This window comes from Rhinichthys klamathensis, unplaced genomic scaffold (assembly GCF_029890125.1).
Source record: "Rhinichthys klamathensis goyatoka isolate OS25496 unplaced genomic scaffold, OSU_Roscu_1.1 h1tg000045l_1, whole genome shotgun sequence".
Classification (NCBI taxonomy): domain Eukaryota; kingdom Metazoa; phylum Chordata; class Actinopteri; order Cypriniformes; family Leuciscidae; genus Rhinichthys; species Rhinichthys klamathensis.
This window is the reverse complement of record NW_026606592.1, coordinates 1,445,540-1,461,268: the sequence shown is the minus strand read 5'-3', so window position 1 is coordinate 1,461,268 and position 15,729 is coordinate 1,445,540. Positions and strand designations below refer to the sequence as shown.

Below are 15,729 nucleotides of genomic sequence, written 5' to 3'. Positions count from 1 at the left end.
CTGTGGCTTGATGGCTCTCATCCTCGGCTAGAAGATGGAGTTGTTACTCGTGAAGTTTACGGCTCTCGTAATGATCAGTGCAGTCGCTACAGATCCGACCCAATCCAAGTCCAAGCTTGTCCTGGAAATTATTATGTCTACAAATTTACCAGACCAACTCTTTCAATCCCAGATCCTGTATATTGTGCAGGTATATTCATTCATCTTTATATCTGACATGATTGTCAGGAATTATATTGATTTATATTCATATTATTAATGTGAATATATTTAATCTGCAATATATATGCTCTCTCTCTATGTTTTCCTTAATAGTGCCTTTCTCCACCCCAAGTGTTGACCCCTGCTACAACTATACCAGTTTGGATGAGCCTTGGAGATCCACAGACAACTCTTACTATAATAACTATAACTACTATGGCATGTGTGATTATAATGTGGAGTGGAATGGCTGGTACAGGATGTTCAACAATGGTGAAAATACTCAGATGCCAGAATCATGTGTAAATCAGTACATGTGTGGCACTTATAACCCGCTGTCGCTCAACGGCGCTCACCCACAGCTGGAAGATGGAGTGGTCACACGTCAGGTCTGTCTCTCCTCATGGAACGGCTGCTGTACTTACAAATCCCACCCTATAAGAGTCAAAGCCTGTCCAGGAAATTACTATGTTTATGAGTTTGTCAAGCCAACATTTTGTGGAGCTTACTGTGTTGGTGAGCACTTACTCATATGATCTTCAGCCATTTACTTTTCTGGATTTAGTTTGAATTGAAATGAAGTGATTGTTGTTAATATAAAATGTTCCTAATACCAGATGCCTCAAACCAGTCCATCTCATCAACAACAGAGACGATCCCATCTATAGAATCCATTACTCCTCCAATCACAACCACTGGTAAAGTATTGTCTTGCTTCCTTCATAAACTCTCTTGAGCATATTTTTGGACATGTATTTTTATTAAGCATGATCTCTTGAAATGTTCTGTTAATCACATTAAGTAAATTCATAGCTAAATTTATTTCTGCAGAAAATATTTACAAAAATCACATTAGTAAAAAGCAATACAGCTCACAAATGATTATGCAATTCAAACTCTCTATATTTGATTGTAAACAGAATGCATTTTTAGACAAAGTGAAGTACTGAAACTTTGTTAACAGTGAAATCTAAACCACCAGTGTTTCTCAAACTCAGTTCATAACCCCTGTTCGCACACCCCTACCATTAGAAAGAGGGAAATTACTGCATATACAGACAGATATTTATATATTATTACATCTGGATTATATCTGTCTAAAATAACCCAAAAAACATAGTAGCCTAAATGATATTGATGCAAAGAACAACAATAAACTATAAAACATAAAATTCTATAATATATATATATATATATATATATATATATATATATATGTTTATAAGCTAGCATATTTGATAGCTTGATAGCTTTTTATACATTGACAGTTTTATAGTATATTGTTGTTCTTTATATATATATATATATATATATATATATATATATATATATATATATATATATATATATATATTAGTGTGTTCAAAATTATTATGCAAGTTGATATTCTGATCATTTATTTTCTCCAAGCACATTTTACCCACTCCAAACCAATTCCAAACCATTTTCCGGAATGGCAACCTATGAGAAGTCTCCAAAAGTACAAAGGTGTCAGGATATCAGAGATTTTATAAAGGACCATTTCAGTTTGTAATTCTTAAGTGTGTGTCATATTTTCAAATTCGGTAACGCTTTAGATTGTAGCCCGGTAAGTACTGTGTAATTAAGAGGAATTTACAGTGTAACTTTCTGTAATTATAGTGTACCTATAAAGTACTTACATGTAAGTATAAGGGAACAATATGTAAAGTGTGGTATATAAGTAATATAATATGTAAGGGGTACTTATTCTACTATTAGACAACAGTCTTACATCTGTGAGCAATTTAGCGAGAACATTCACTGCGTACCATTTTGTAGCAATTGTATATCAATACATACTGAATAAGCTTTTTAAAAATGACAGGGTACATCTTTGCATTTATAAATAAAAAAATAAAAAATGTTTTGCAGATGTTGAACATTTTTGGGCTAACATGTTTCAAGGCAAGAAAAGCTAAGACTATTGCAATTTTTAAAAATATACTGGGAAATATATCTGGTTGTGGTTGCAGGGTAAGTGGTGCTTGTATAATAAATAAAGGTTTCTGATTCAGTGATATAAGATTGTGTGTATGCATTTTTACTCTACTTACCCTGTAACTACATGGAACAAGAGGGTAACAAGCACCACTACATGAAACAAGAGTATCTTTCCCCAATATTTAAGCAATAGTTGCAATAGTTTTCGTTTTCAGTGCACTTTTGTTAAAAAGATTATAAATGCATAGATATGTACCCTGTAATTTTAAAAAAAGCCTATACAGTATGTATTGGTTCACCATTATTTCAAAAAGGTATGTTCTTGCTAAATTGCTCCCAAATGTAAGATTGTTATATCATAAATAGTAGAATAAGTACCCCTTAGTTCTATAATATGTACAGTATAAATAATTTTTTTAATTCTCCTGGTTGTTACCCCTTTATTCCCCAAACTTAAAATATTGTTACCTTATACTTATATTGTAAGTACGTTATAGGTACACTATAATTACCGAAGGTTAGGCTGTAAAATCGCTTTAATTACACAGTACTTTCCGGGCTGTAATCTAAAGCGTTACCCAAAATTCTTTAGCAAAGTCTCTGAGATCCTTATATCTTTCTGGGGACTCCAGGTTGCAGTTCTGGAAACTGGTAGCACTGGAGACTAAAGGGTTCCTGATGGTTTCACACCTAATTCTTCACCTTAATTCCTTTTTTTTACACACACACACACACACACACACACACACACACACACACACACACACACACACACACACACACACACACACACACACACACACACACACACACACACACACACACACACACACACACACACACACACACACACACAATTAAAGCATTCAACTATTTTTTCCCAGTTTTAGTCGTTAAAATGTTTAATGCAATTAACGCAGCATCCACTTTTTTTCTGTCATCCTCTGGCTAGCGTTACATTATATTATCACACTCTTCTTTATGCAAATGATTTTAAAGTTAATCAAAGAACAAAGGCCATCACAATACTCACTGCTCTTGACTAAAGAACTTTTGTAGCTTTAATAAGGATTAGTCTATATTTAATTTATAATGTATGCAGTGCAGACTGTTTTATAACTTTATTCAATATCTGTAAATGCCCTAGACGGGTAAAAAGGGCACAAAAAGGGTTACCCTGGGAGGGTGGGAGGGCGGTGATAAAATTTAGAGCGATATGGGACCAGGGTCTCGAAGGGACTGGCAGCGGTTGGAGGAGCCCATCTGGGGGTCGATTGGAAGTCTTACCAGTGGCACAAACCGAGCAAGCCAAAACAAAACTGTGAATGTCACGAGCCATAAGTGGCCACCAGAATCGTTGCTTAACTAAAAATTTTGTACGATTAACTCCTGGATGACAAGCTATGTTGGAACAATGGCCCCACCGGATGACGTCTGACCTTAATCTCTCCGGCACAAATAAACGACTCGGTGGACATTCGGGCGGAGGCGTTACCCCTTCTAAGGCCTTCTTGACCTTCGATTCGATCTCCCATACGAGTGTGGAAACAAATAGGGTCTCCGGTAAAATGCACTCGGGAGTAGACGGGCGTTCGGAGCGATTAAAAATGCGAGACAAAGAATCGGGTTTGATGTTTTTAGAACCCGGGCGGTACGAGAGAGAAAAATCAAAACGACCGAAAAAAAGTGCCCACCGAGCCTGCCTGGAGTTCAATCTTTTGGCGGTTCTGATGTACTAAAGGTTCTTGTGGTCGGTCCAGACGATAAAAGGTACCCCCGAACCCTCTAACCAATGTCGCCATTCTTCCAACGCTAACTTGACTGCCAACAACTCCCTGTTACCAATGTCGTAATTGCGTTCGGCTGGGGATAAACGATGAGAAAAAAAACGCGCAAGGATGCATCTTATCGTCTGTGGGAGAGCGCTGGGACAGAACTGCTCCTACCCCCACCTCTGATGCATCGACCTCCACCACGAACTGCCGTGAATAGTCAGGGGCAACGAGGATGGGAGCTGAAACAAAGCGGCTCTTGAGGTTAGCAAACACAGCCTCGGCTGTATCTGACCACCTGAACGGAGTTCTGGGGGAGGTCAAGGCAGTCAGAGGCACGGCTAGCCGGCTGAAGTTGCGAATGAACCGCCGATAGAAATTGGCGAATCCCAGAAACCTCTGTAGGGCCTTACGGGAATCTGAACTTGGCCATTCTACCACAGCCTTAACCTTGTCAGGGTCCACACGCATTCCCTTAGACGAGATGATGTGTCCTAGAAAAGGAACAGACTGTGCATGAAATTCGCATTTCTCCGCCTTGACAAAAAGCCCATTCTCTAACAACCTCTGAAGCACTTGTCGTACGTGTTGCACATGTTCCTGGAGAGACAAGGAAAATATCAATATGTCATCCAGGTAAACATATATTAATTGATCTATCATGTCTCGCAACACGTTATTGACAAGTGCCTGGAAGACTGCTGGGGAGTTGGACAGTTCGAAAGGCATGACCAAATATTCAAAGTGTCCCCTGGGGGTATTAAACGCAGTCTTCCATTCATCCCCCTCCCTGATGTGGACCAAATGATAAGCATTACGCAAGTCCAATTTCGTGAAGATGGATGCTCCCTCCCTGCAACCTCTCGAAGGCTGAAGACATCAACGGCAAAGGATAAGTATTCTTTACCGTGATGTTATTCAACCCTCGGTAATCAATACAAGGTCGCAGAGATCCATCCTTCTTCCCCACAAAAAAGAACCCCGCCCCCGCTGGTGAAGAGGAAGGCCGGATGAATTTGGTTGCCAGAGAATCAGAAATATATTTCTCCATAGCCTCCCTTTCTGGAATAGAAAGCGAGTATAACTTGCCTTCAGGCGGAGACTTACCTGGCATTAACTCTATGGCACAGTCATAGGGACGATGAGGAGGAAGAGAAGCAGCCCTAGACTTACTGAACACTTCCTTCAGGTCATGGTACTCCTCCGGCACGTTAGACAGAACCCCTGCTTCCTCCTGAAACACATTAACAGGCACAGACGGACAAGCAGACACAAGACAACACTTATGACATTCCTTGCTCCACTCCAGTATAGCCTTGTGCTGCAAGTCCACTCGGGGGTTGTGACGGATGAGCCAGGGGTGACCAAGAACGACGGGTGCCAACGGTGAATCCAGGATATAAAAAAAATAGTCTCAGTGTGATTGCCAGAAGTGATGAGGGTAATATCTTCAGTGGGGAATGAAATGATGGGAAGTTCTTGGCCATTTAGTGTGTTTACAGCAATCTTCTGAGTGAGTGGTCTGAGTGGAATTTGAAACTTGTGTGCAAACATACTGTCCATGAAATTACCTTCAGCCCCAGAGTCCAGAAGTGCTTGACAGTCGTGCTGGTGAGTTGACCATCTCAGTCATACCGGGAGGAGTATAGATGTGGATGAGGTCTTCTCGTCGGAGATCCCACCCGATAGTAGCCTCATACTTACTATCGGGCTTGGCCTTTTACCGGGCAGTTGTACGCGAAATGTCCCGAACCTCCACAATATAGGCAAAGGCCCTGGGACCTCCGCCTCTCCCTCTCCTCCCGGGAAAGCCGAGCTCGACCCACCTGCATGGGTTCGTGATCGAAGACGGGGCTGACCACGTCCCTGCCGCTGGACCGTTGCCCCTCAATCCCTCCAGGAGGACGGTTAGATGCCACTCTGCGTCCGACTCGGGAAAGTCGCGCATCTACCCGTAGGGACAGCTCGATGAGTCCGTTCAATGACGTGGGGAGGTCCAGGGCGTAGATCTCTCGTTGGACGTGGTCAGCCAACCCATGCAGGAACATGTCCCACTGCGCCTCCTCGTTCCAATGACATTCGGCCGCCAGGGTTCGGAACTCGATGGAAAAGTCCGAGACCGACCTCTCTCCCTGACGAAGGTCGGCCAGCACCCTGGCGGCCTCTCTTCCCGCGATGGCTCTGTCAAAAACTCGTCTCATCTCTGCGGAGAGAGATTGGAACGAGGCGCAGCAAGGGTCTTGATTCTCCCACACCGCCGTTCCCCATAACGCCGCCTTTCCGGTCAGTAACGTGATGACAAAAGCCACCTTGGCTTGTTCACTCTGGAACGTTCTGGGCTGTAGGGCGAAATGCATGGAACATCTTGTCAAAAACGCTCGACAGTAAGCAGACTCACCCGCATAGGGCTCCGGAACCGGTAGGCATGGCTCAGATGGCTAGGAACGGCTGGTGTGGGCGGCGCAGTGGGAGCACGAAGAAGTTGGACCTGCTGGGTGAGCTCGGACACCTGCGTTACCAAAGCTTGAATCGCACGACCCGTGTCGTTGATTTTCCTCTCGTGAGAGTCCATTCTTATGACGCTGTGGTGGACGAACTCATCCAGCGAGGTAGGTGTCTCTCCTGCTGCTTCCATGGTAAGGTCAGATCGTTCTGTCATGATCGGTAAAGAGAACAGGAAGCAATTGCAGTACTCAGAGTTTATTTGGAAAGATACAGGCTCAGGATAAGACACGGGTGTGGACAGGTAACGCAGGGACTTCGATGGTCAGAGTGCGGTGAATCCTCGTGAAGTAAAGTGCCAAGACGAGACGAAACAATCCAACACCGAGACGACGAATCCACAGGAACACGATGACGGGAAAACCAGGAACACGATGAAGGGAAAACCAGGAACAAGACTCAACACCGACACCCAAGACATCAAACAACGATCTGACAAAGGGAATGAGATAACGATGAGTATTTAAGCAGTGAGGGAGATTAACTGCAGCTGGTGATGAATGATGATGATCAGCTGGAGTGGATCAAGGAACGACAACACAATCACGCCCACTACACACGTGCTTTCATACCACAACACAAACACGAGACGAGAAGGAAACATTGGATCAGTATACCGTGACAGTTTCATTGTATATTTTTGTTCTTTGCCGTAATGTCACTTATGATTTTTGGTGAGATTTTTGGACCCTCTGGTTATTTTAGACAGATTCCAGTTTGAGAAATACATGGAAAACATGTAAAATAAAAGTAATTAGCAAATAATACATGCAAGTGTAATACGCCATACAATTAAATCAAAAGCAGAGTTCTGGGAACAATATATTTTTGCAGATTAGTAAAAAAAAAAAAGAACGTTTTTAATGGGGGCAGTGTCCGTTCTAAAATAAAGACGTTTTAAAGTTGAAAGAACAAACAAAATTCTAATTTTCAATCATCAGTCTGTGCAGAATACCACCAAATGAGAATAATGTTTTGCAAATAAGTGGCAAAGAGTGTTCTGAAAGCACTGACTTCTTGAAGTCAATTTGCTTGTAATACTTATGCTCAATTGCAAAGGGTCTCAAATTTGGCTGTTTTTATCTCGTTTTGTCAGCTAGATCTTCAGCTTCAACTTAAAATGCAAACGAAACAGTGAGCTTAAGTAAAGAACATAAACTGTTTCATAACATAACCACTACAAAATATCATTAATTTATTCATTCTGTAAAATCTATATTTGTAATATTTCCTTGACGACAGCTCCCCCTGTTGATCCCTGCTACAACTACAATATCCTGAATGATTCATGGAGAGCCACCAACAATCAACATTCCTCTGAAATAATGTGTGACACTGCGGTCAGCTGGAACGGCTGGTACCGTCTCTTCATTCAGGGTCAGAGCGTTCAGATGCCAGACACATGTGTTGATGAGTATAGTTGTGGCACTCATGCTCCTCTGTGGCTGAGCGGAGGACATCCAACAGTTGAGGATGGAGTGGTCACTCGAGATGTCTGTGGACACTGGAGCAATAACTGCTGCTATTTCCAATCCAATCCCATTAAAGTCAAAGCCTGTCCAGGAGATTATTATGTCTATGAGTTTGTGAGCCCAACTAACTGCCATTTGGCGTACTGTGCAGGTAAATATATTTACATGTGCCCTTCGTTTATGTAAGAGATTTTTTTTTTAAATCTAATATTTATCACTTATTTCAGATTCAAGCAACATAACCACTAAGTTTTTGATGCATGTACCTAATTTAAAATAATTTATAAGGCCATATAGGCTATTATATTATCAGTCATATTAAATTGAGGCCACAGGAAATCAAAGCTGTGCAAATATAGGTCATAATGCTGAATCATATGCATTTCATCATGCAGAGATTGCAAATATTATGATGGGGACACTAAGGTAAATGAAATTGAAATGATGCCAATGAAATTACTAATACATGTTCAATACTGGGTTTTTTCTCTCTCAGACAATAGCATCAATATTACAAGCCACTTTTATCCATTTGGAACTGGAGACTCCGTAAATGGACGCATTGATGATGGAAGTTCATCAGTTATATACCTCCAGCAGCCATTTATATTTTTTGGGCAAACATACAACCAAATTTACGTAAGTCAATCTGATTTGAGAAGATATTGGATTATGAGTGTCTAATATCTATGTCTATAAACATTGTATATGAGGAAAAGTAAATGAGAAAATGACCATTCACTGCAGTTTAAAATATTATTACAATTAATTTTGCTTATTTTTTACAAGTATCTTCCACATATTAATAATCAGACCTCTTTTATTTCAGGTAAACAACAATGGACACTTGACTTTTGACGGGGCATTCTACAGCTACTCTCCATACCAGTTCCCAGCTTATGGAGGGAAAGACCTCATTGCTCCATTCTGGACAGATATTGACAACCGCTGGAATGGTGTTATCTCATATCAAGAATACACCTCTGGCAGTGTCCTTACACAGGCGACCCAAGACATAAACCAATACTTCCCTGACTTGAGTTTCTCTGCTTCATGGGTCTTTGTTGCAACATGGGATAGAGTTGCATACTACTACAATTCAGGAACAGTAAGTAGCACAATTTGGTACCATGGAGACCTTCATGTGCCCATTTAAAAATAAAAATCGGTATACCACATGTTTTCTTGCTTCACTAAAAAATATTATTATTATTATTTGTCTTTTTTAAGGAAACATCTTTCCAAGTGGTTTTGATTTCAAATGGCCATCTCTCATTTGTTGTAATGAACTACGGTGCAATCGCTCCAACGCAACGATATGTACAGGTAGGCACAAGATGACATTGATATGATGTATTGAACAGTTTGACTAACTAATCAGACATCTGCATGTCTTCCTTATCATTAGGCTGGTTATGACACCATCGACTCAAGTCACCATTTCTCAATTAGTGGATCACTCCAGGATGACATCACAAGCCTACCATACAGCAGCAATGTCCATGTGCCAGGCAGATGGGCCTTCAGAACAGATCATGGAACACGTGGTTGTCAATTTAATGGTAACACTGTTTTCCTGACTGTATGCAATATTTGCTAAGTGCAGAAAGACTATGATTGATTTATTCAAATATAATTATATCATGCTTGTAGTGAGTCATAAGGGAAGCCTTCCAGTATTTTCACGGAAGATTTTTGGTGTTTCTAACCATAAACTCTTTGTTATAGGTTTTCCAGTGCAGCTGGGAGACTCCTTCTGGAGTGATGCCACCTGTCAGCAGAGTTGCTCCTGCACCAGAAATGGCATCCAGTGCAGCTTTGAGCCCTGTACTTATTCCCAAGCTTGTCGTCCAGCTGCTTTCCAATACTCTTGTCAGAACATTCAGAGGCAAACATGCACCATCTCAGGTGATCCTCACTACTACACCTTTGACAATCAGATATTTCACTTTCAAGGAACCTGCACGTATGTTCTGTCTGAGGTTAGTAATGCTGCTATGGGTTTCCATTTATTTAGAGAACAGATATATTAAAACATTGGAATTCTTTTACTTATTCAGAATTTGTGTCAATGTTTAGGCATGTGGAAATGGTTTACCGTACTATCGCATTGAGGGGAAAAACGAGCATCGGGGTAGTACACATGTGTCATGGACTCGGATGGTCAGAGTTTTTGTCTATAATGAAGAAATTGAATTGCTCAAAGATCACTATTATGAGGCAAAGGTAATAATCACTGTATTGCTGTAATGTTGATTTGAGTTCAGCCATCCACCCATCTTCCTAATGTCTTTTTTCAACATTGTCAAGGTTAATGGGACCTTTCTAGCAACACCATTCACCCTCCACAATGGCTCCATCCAAGTCTATCAGTCAGGGTTTTCCTTGGCCATCAGCACAGATTTTGGCCTCCTAGTGACCTATGATGCATATAGCTATGTCACCATCTCTGTACCTTATGACTACCAGAATGCCACATGTGGTCTGTGTGGGAACTATAACCTTCATCCTGAAGATGACTTCCGTTCAGTCTCTGGGGAGATCTTGAGCTCGGATGTTGAATTTGCCAACTCTTGGAAGGTAGAGGGGGACACAGATCCTGAATGCCATGATGTCAGGTGCACAGGTCTCGATTGTGCGGTTTGTACCAGCAGTGAAATGAGCCTTTACAGTGACACAAATCACTGTGGAATCCTGGGAGATGTTTCAGGGCCTTTTGCATCTTGCCATTCTGTGTTTTCACCACAGACCTACACAGAGAACTGTGTCTATGATCTTTGCTTAGGAGGAGGGTACCAGCCTATTCTCTGCCAGGCTCTCAATGTGTATTCTGCTCAATGCCAGCAGCAGGGTGTACAACTAGGACAGTGGAGACAACCAGGCTTTTGTGGTAAGTGCCATGTTTATTGGAAGTAAATTTGGCATTCAGCTTAATGTAATTTAAATATTTGTGCAAGGTGAAAGATCCAGAGTTTGATGCATATTCTTATTTCTGCTTTCCATTTCCAGAAATCATATGCCCTGAGCACAGTCATTTTGAGTCTGATGGAACAAGCTGCCCTGCAACTTGCAGCAACCCATCTGCCCCAGTAAACTGTCCCTTGCCTAATCAGGAGAGCTGTATTTGTGATGATGGGTACATCCTCAGTGCTGGACAATGTGTGCCTGAAGGAAACTGTGGCTGCACATTTGAGGGCTTCTATTACTCTGAGGGACAGTCAGTAGTGTTGGACGAGGACTGTGGGAGACAATGTGTTTGCAGTAGCAGGTCAATGGTCTGCTATCAGCACCAATGTGGTCCAGCAGAGGTGTGTGGACTCCATAATGGTGTGAGGGGCTGCAGACCCATCAGTTATGCTACCTGTTCGGTTGAAGGCCTGGGTTCATACCACACCTTTGATGGACAAACTTTCAGATACCCAGGAGCTTGTGGACTGACCCTTGCAAGAGTGATGGGGCCATCCCAACTGTCATACTTTGTTTTGACAGTGGAGAAAGTACCCAGAGGCCTTCAAGAGTTTTCCAGGTTCCTAAATTTTGAGGCAGGAGGCACTCATGTTTCCATTGAATTGGGAGAAGGTAGCAATGTACAGGTTAGCAAAAAAAATCTTAGCTTGTCATTTATTTGGAGCAGTTTAACTATATTATTTCAAATTCATACGCTAGATCAATTAACTTTAATATTCTCTTCAGGTGGATGGACAAATGGTTGGCCTTCCCATCAGTGTTGGTTCCAGTCAGATCCACATCTATCACAGTAGTGTGTGGGGTTTTGTTTTGGAGACAAACTTTGGAGTGACCGTTAGAGCTGACTGGCCACACATTGTCCGAATTACGGCTCCAACCACTTACAATGGTACACTTGGAGGTCTGTGTGGGAACTTGAATGGAAACACTGATGATGAATTCTTCAGCCCGGATGGGGTCCTGCTGGATGACTCCCAGCTATTTGGAGATAGTTGGCGTGACGGATCCCTGTCAGCCCACTGTGAGGACCCAGCTGACATTTGGGAACCAGGACTTTATCAGAACAGGAGCGAGTTCAGTGAGCTCTGCAGCATCATGACAATGAATGATGGACCATTTTCTGAATGCAGCAGAACACTAGACCCTTGGCAGCGGATTGAAGACTGCATTCAGATGCTGGAGCAGACGGAGGGTGCCAGGGAGGCTCTATGTGAAGCCCTGCGAGGGTACACACTACACTGCCAACAGAATGGCATTGCAGTTGGAGAGTGGAGGAGTATCACTCACTGTGGTTAGTATCGTGTGAGGTGATAAGATTTTCAGAATTAAAACTATATACAGTATCTTCTTCAAAATTCTGATCATTCATTGCCTTTCCGTCCCGTTTTATCTTAATTATCTCAGATCCCAACTGTCCAGCTAATACCCATTTTGAACTGTGTGGCACATCCTGTCCTGCGTCCTGTCCTAGCCTCTCGTTTCCCTTCCAGTGCGCTCTGCCATGCCAGGGGGGATGCCAGTGCGATGATGGACTGGTGCTGGATGGAGATCGCTGTGTTCCCCCCACTGGTTGCGGCTGCCACTATGATGGTCGCTATCGGCAGCCTGGAGAGCAGTTCTGGCATGGTGAAGAGTGCCAGTTCCAGTGTGTCTGTGATGGAATCACTGGAAATGTCCATTGCACACCATCATCTTGCAGTGACCAAGAAATCTGCAGTGTGGTGGAGGGGGAGTATGGCTGCCATCCTCATCCACACGGTAGCTGTTATGCTTCTGGAGATCCACATTATATCTCCTTTGATAGAACCTACTTTGACTTTCAAGGCACATGCCGATATGTGCTAGCCACAGTGTGCAATGATACCCGTGGACTACCACACTTCCAAGTTGATGCAAGAAATGAAGCATGGAATGGATGGCCTGTGTCAATAACTGTTGAAGTTTTTGTCAATGTCTCTGGTCATCTTGTGCAAATGTCACAGGACATGAACAGTTATTCTGCTGTTAAGGTAAGCTCTGCTGTTAAGATAAGCAAGTCCCACAAACTGTAATCAATGTAAGTATTGATAAGAATGGTTGTATAAACAAGCTCAACTTTTTCTTCAATTAGGTTGATGAAGAGATCAGAAACCTCCCTGTCTATCTTGACTCTGGTCGAGTGTCTGTCTACTCCACAGGACAGTTTGTCTATGTTTCAACTGACTTTGGTTTCAGTGTCAGTTATGGTGGTTCCTGGGAGGTTAACATTGTTGTGCCAGCAGACTACAGTGGAGTTATGTGTGGAATCTGTGGCAACTTTAATGGCCATCCGGAGGATGACTTCCTCACTCCTTCAGGTGCTTTGGCACCTTCAGTGGACCAGTTTGGGGAAGAATGGATGGTTGAAAATGACATGTCATGCAATCATGGCTGTGGAGACGATTGTCCTTTGTGCCAAGATGAGAGCACAACTCAAGCATTGTGTGAGATCATCAGAGACAATCAGGGTCCCTTTAGCTTCTGCCACAGTTCTGTAGATCCACAAGCCTACTTTGATAACTGTGTGTTTGATGTGTGCATCTCTGGGAACCACAACGATGTCTTGTGTCACTCTGTCCAATCTTATGTGAGTGCTTGTCAATCTGTCAATGCCATGGTCTACCCCTGGAGAGAACTTGCATCGTGTGGTAAGTGACTGGAGATATTTAAAAAGACCAGTGCAATTAAACTAAATATTTTCCTTATTCAAGGAGTTTTCATTTAATCTCAAATATTTAATAGTGTACATATTATGAATAACATTTATGTTTCATGTACATACTTTTTTTGTTACATTGCCAGTCATGGACTGCTCTTCAAACATCCCAAACAGTCATTATGAGGTGTGTGGAACAGACTGTGGCCACACATGCGCCAGCAGCATCGATGCTAGTTGTGAACACACATGCTCAGAAGGTTGTTTCTGTGATGAGGGATTTGTGAGAAGTGGAGGACTCTGTGTACCAGTGGAACAATGTGGCTGCTTGTATGATGGATTCTACTATCATGTGAGGATTAAAACATCATGTTTTTATGTTAAGACTTATTATACAGGGCAGTGGATAAGGGGAAGCACAGCCGTAGCATATTATGGCAACATACATCATCTCAAGCACTTATCAAAAAAACTGTGGTGTGACCATTGTAAAAAGATGGTATCATCATAATACTTTGATTTGCATTCACTCCTAAAAACGACATGGTGATACCATGATTTTTGTAAGTAAAATACTCACTGGTGTTATGTTATGGAAATGTAAAGTTTGTTGTCATTGTTGCTTTTGTAGATTGGGGAACAGTTCTGGGATTCAACATGCTCCCAACGCTGTCAGTGTTTTGCTCCAAATGATCTACGCTGCACTGCATCTTTCTGCCCAGCGGCCATGGAGTGTGCGGTCAGAAATGGACGCCGTGACTGCTTCAGTCCAATGTCCACTTGCACAGTCTGGGGCGACCCCCACTACATCACCTTTGATGGGGCTGTGGCCCACTTTCAGGTATGAACTGGTTAACTGCTGTTTCTGCAGACAACTACCTCAACTGTTGTTTTGTGTCCCAGTAGAGGACAAATGACTTGACAGTTAAGTTTATTCAAATGATGCTTATTGGTATTAGAATATCTAAATGGAGTTGGGTTTCAAATGTATTTCATAAATTGAAGAATATTCATATATTTATGAACGTATACAATGTCTTGCAAGATATTTATGTAAGGAATGTGAAAGAAATTATGAAGACTATGGCCTGGTTTCACAGACAAGGGTTAAATTAAACTAGAATTAAGCTTTAATTTAATTAGGACATTTAAGTAGCTTTTATAAACATGCCTTAGAAAAAACTGGTCTGCATCTTGAGACAAAACAATGGCACTGACATATTTTATGATATGTCAGTGCAAGTTGCTTTCAGTTAAAACAGCTCAAACATGCATTTTAATCTGGGACTAGGCTTAGCCTTGTCTGTAAAACCAGTAGTAAGTATATTGTATTAATCCTACCAGGGAACATGTTCCTATGAGATTGCCCAGACCTGCGGTAATGTTACGGACAGTGATCTGCAGTTCCGTGTAGTGGCCACCAACAGGCACCGGGGGAACATGCTGGTGTCATTTGTGTCTGCAGTGGATGTTTGGTTGTCTCAATATGAACAACATATGCACATCAGTATTGGGCAGAACAGGAGAATTAAAGTAAGTTACTCTTTAATTGATGCCAATATAAATACATATTTAACTTTTTCTCTTTTCTTATGTTGAAATTTTCTGACTCTCCTCCAGGTTGATGGAAATGCTATTGACACACCGGCTTATCAAATCAATGATCTTGTAGAGGTACATGAGGAGCAGGGATTTGTAATTCTAAATGCATTCAATGAATTTATTGTCCATTTTGATGGACATAGCAGCCTTCTAGTCAGAGTGAGTGAAAGATTCTATGGATCTCTATGTGGAATGTGTGGAAATTTCAATGGTAATCCTGCGGATGACAAAGTGCTGCCCAGTGGAGAACTCGCTTCTGATGACATTTCCTTTGGCCACGGCTGGAAATCAGACACCAGCATTCCAGGGTAAGAACCACAAGACTTTAGGACAGTCATTTTTACCTGGTGGGTTGTGATCCACCTTTTGGGTTGTGATGGATGGAGAAAAGGGTTCATGATTTGTGAGTTCTTTCAGCTCAAACAGTAGGGCAAGGCACTATCAATGCATGGTTTGATTCCCAGGAAATACATAAACTGATAAAATGTATGTCTTGAAAGCAATATGAATCATTTGCCATTAAAGCCCCTATCAAATGCAATCAAAGTGAAATGGAGGGAATTGTTTGCTGCTGACA

At 41.9% G+C, this 15,729-nt stretch overlaps 1 protein-coding gene across 1 annotated transcript in view; it reads left to right on the top strand.

Moving 5' to 3' along the window:
• LOC130082413 (alpha-tectorin-like) overlaps positions 1-15,729 on the top strand; it is a 226,432-nt gene that overhangs the window by 199,775 nt on the left and 10,928 nt on the right. The window lies entirely within an intron of this gene.